This window comes from Monodon monoceros, unplaced genomic scaffold (genome assembly GCF_005190385.1).
Source record: "Monodon monoceros isolate NGI ecotype Baffin Bay Population unplaced genomic scaffold, NGI_Narwhal_1 Super_Scaffold_19, whole genome shotgun sequence".
NCBI classification, from domain to species: Eukaryota; Metazoa; Chordata; class Mammalia; order Artiodactyla; family Monodontidae; genus Monodon; species Monodon monoceros.
Genome location: NW_021703775.1, coordinates 25,440,413 through 25,444,452, shown reverse-complemented (window position 1 = coordinate 25,444,452; position 4,040 = coordinate 25,440,413). Strand labels below are relative to the sequence as shown.

At 42.0% G+C, this 4,040-nt stretch overlaps 1 pseudogene; it reads left to right on the top strand.

The window, feature by feature from the left end:
- The first annotated feature begins 2,954 nt into the window (after window positions 1–2,954).
- LOC114900438 lies at window positions 2,955–3,742 on the top strand (annotated as a pseudogene).
- The last annotated feature ends 298 nt before the right edge of the window (window positions 3,743–4,040 follow it).

Sequence of the window (4,040 nt, the reverse complement as noted above, 5' to 3'; positions counted from 1 at the left end):
TTTTTGTTTTTGACTTCATAGAGGTATTTGAGGGTGAGCTTTATCCTGGATTGGGGAGGGAACAAGAAGATATGGGATAGGTAGCTTTCCCTCCAGGATGCACACAGGGAACAGGTTTGCAGGCTGAGGATACGTGTGAATTTTAAGGAAGTCAAATTTATCCATATTTTTCTTTAAGGTTTCTAGGTTTGTTGTCAATCTCAGAAATGCTTTAACTATCCCCAAGTTTATGTACACCTATATTTTCTTCTAGTTCTTTTCTGGTTTTGTTTTTTCTGGACTTTAATTTGGTATATGCTCTAAGATAAGGATTTAACTTTATTATTTTTCCCAAGTGTTACATCACCATTTGGTAGATGGTATAAGATAAGGATTTAACTTTATTATTTTCCCCAAGTGTTACATCACCATTTGTCAAACTTTGTACCCTGTACGCACTGGAGTTTGGTATATCTGGGACACTCTGGGTCTCTGCCCCCTGGCATTTGCTCACTTCCCCTCTTTTATCTTCTCCCCACAAATTTTCTCCTCTCTCCTGTGAGCTTGCATCCTGCTGCTGGCCTAAGCCAACTCTACCACCATCGCCACTCTCCGCTGAAACGCAAACCAGCTGAGAGCTTTAAAGACTCACCTTCCTAAAACCTCATTTTTGCATTTTGTTCCCTGTTCCAAAATCAGTAGTGGCTTCACAGGAGAGTCAAATAAAGTCTGAACTCCTTGGAATGGCGCCCAAAGCCCTCCCCTGCCTGGCTTCCTCATTTTTTCCAAGACTTATCTCCCCCGACTCCCAAAGGGAGTGCACTTGAATCCAACCCAAGGGCACTCACCCTGCTGGTGAGGGTGTAAACCAATACAGGCACTCTGCAAAAACAATGTGGCAATGTTTAATAAAGATGAAAATACACATACTGAATGACCAAGCAGTTTCACTTGAGTATGTGTGTACCAGGGCACATGAACAAGGATGTTTATGTAGCATTGTTTGTAGGTGCTCAAACATGGAAGCGACCCAAATGTCTATCAAGAGTAGAATGCATAAGTATGTTCCAGTCTCTGCAGCCTTCTTCACTCTGTCCCCCCACTGACCCTAGGTCAGTGGGCATGTTTCTTTTTCAGATGTATCTTCATTTAAAACAGGAGCCCAACTACCTACTTGCAAAATAGAAAGTTAGGATATTTTTCCACTGAAAACTGAATTTCCAATATCATTGTATTAATATGTAGGAAAATTCTCTTTAACAAGCTGTGGTCATGTTTTATCATTCTGTTAACCTAAGTGCTCCTTTTCTTTTTAAATTAACTTTAGGGCTTCCCTGGTGGCGCAGTGGTTAAGAATCCGCCTGCCAATGCAGGGGACATGGGTTCGAGCCCTGGTCTGGGAAGATCCCACATGTTGCGAAGCAACTAAGCCCGTGCACCACAACTACTGAGCCTGCACTCTACAGCCTGCGAGCCACAACTACTGAGCCCACGCACCACAACTACTGAAGCCCGTGTGCCTAGAGCTCATGCTCCACAACAAGGGAAGCCACCGCAATAAGAAGCCCACGCACCGCAACAAAGAGTAGCCCCCAATCGCCCCAACTAGAGAAAGCCCGCGTGCAGTAACGAAGACCCAACACAGCCAAAAATAAAATAAATAAAATAGATTTTAAAAATAGTAATAATGATAAATTAACTTTTAAAAATGTACACACGTTAAATGGAGTATAATCTATAAAAGTATTGACTCATTATGTTGTACACTTGAAACTAATATTGTAAGTGGACTATGCTTCAATAATAAGTAAATAAATAAAATAGCATATGTTAGAAATATAAAATAAAATCATATTTATATACAGTAAAATCCATTCTCCTTTGGGGGTCAAGTCTATGAGTGTTTAATGCATACAGCTTATCCTTTGTTTGTTTGTTTGTTTTTTTACAAAGGAGTATCAAGATGGGTTTAAAGTAATTTTTCTTAGATACTGTTCACTGGGGCTTTGGAAAACAAAGTTTGACTTCACAACTTCGTAGGTAGGTTGAGTTCATGAAAGTGCAGTTCCACCTATTGGTCCTTCCTCAACTGTTTAAGTAGGTACTGATTGCCTGCCAGGATGGCCAGTCCTGGGCTGACCCTTTCCACTAAGATCAGAAGGATCGCTCCTGACAAAACAGGACTGGCTTTTACTCTCTATAGGAAATTGACAAGCTGTCACTGCAGATGAAGGATCCAGCCAAGGATCTTTCAAAACCAGGTGCTCCTGGCTGCCAAGTACAAAGGTGACCTAAAACTCCAGAGGAGGGTCTGCCATATCTGAGCTACCTTGTCTTCTAGAAAGTGTCAAGATTTGATGGCATAAGCATTGAGGGAGAGTGAATACTTGTCCCCTCACTTCTCCAAGAAAGACAGGGAACATTGAACCAGTAATCATATAGTTTTCAAAGTACATTAAATCAGCTAAGTTAACTGTTTAACCATAAGCCCACCATTCCATTCCATTTGCTCTGACATTATGCAAAAAAAAAAAAAATCAAAATTGTCATTGTTAGAAAAAAAGCCTAGAAATACCTACCTAGTGGTAGACCAGCCACTACCCTGCCCACCCCTTTCACCCCTTCCCACTCCAGTTGTTTTGACCTTTCTACTTCAATGGGTGACTTCACAAAAATGGGATGCTAGGCCTCACCAAGATGGTGACCTTGATGGCAAGCCTCTCTGGGTGGGTAGGATTTAGCATCTCCTACAAGTCTCCAGGTGATGCTAATGATGTTGGTCAGGGGACCATACTTGGAGAATCACTGCTCTAAATCTAACTAATAATTTATAGGAAATATGAAAGGTAGAGTAACCTATTAACACCATGAGGATGCATTATAAAAACACACTCAGAGAAATTGTTCCTTCAACAAATAAATTATAAGGAAAAAGCAAGCAAAAAAGAATCTAGGGATTAAAGGAAACAATAGGCATGGAGAGCAGGGCCAAGACAGTGGCCCAAAGTACAAGCCTTGTCCTGCGCATGAAGCTGGATGTCAATGTCTACCAGATTCTGCCCCAGGCCTCCAATGGTGGCTACAGGCTGGAATTCAGGTCAGTCTGCTTAGACTGTTCACTTTAAAAGGAAAGACTGCCTATATCAACTCGAGTATAAAATATCAGGGGAACTGTTTGCTCAGGCACCAGTAGAACAATATCCTGGCTGAGGAGACAGTGACAGATTCCAGGTTCTATTTTGCAATCTAGCTCCAGGATGACACTGTACATAGTGCTTTCATTGGCATTTGCTTCATAGATCAGGGTGAAGTCTTTGACTTTAATATCCCTTTGCAAAAATCACTTCAGGTGGGTAAAGCAGGTATCTGAGATATCCTAAGAATCTCAGGAAATGGCTGCTCATCCCAAGTTGAATCTGGGCTTTAAGGAAGGACAGATCATCAAGTTAAATAATGGGAACATTATGACCAAAAGATGACGTTTCCCAGGACTACAGGGATTGGAGGCCTAAGTTTACTCCCAACCCCACCTAGAAGCAAAGTCACTATTCTCCCTCCATCCTCCAAGACCGACATCAGCAATCATGTCGTCCCACCACCCATCCAAATCTAACCATGGAAGCAGTGATGCAGATTTCCCTTTAGGGTGGGATTCTCCTGCTGCTGTCATGACACCAGCTCCAGTCATTGAGTAATGACTTGGGGAGACCTTGGCACTGCACCCAGCTCTGTTCCAAACCTGGCACCCCAGCCATCCAACTGAGTCTAAGTCTGAAATAGCACTGGCAGGACATCGAGGACATACTTGAAGAATAAAAATGTCCTTGAGAAGATAGGGAAGAAAACCCCACCTTTGAGGAAGAAAATGAAGAAAGAGGAGGAGGTGCGGAAGGTAGACCTGGTAAAAGAAACTTTTTTCTAAAGAATTACAAGAATGATGTATGGGTTTGGGGATGATTAGAATCCTTATACTAAGCCAGTGGATATTCTTGAAGACTTTGGCATAGAGTTCATCACTGAAATGCGTCAAGGAAACATCAATTGGAAGACAAGGTCAAGTA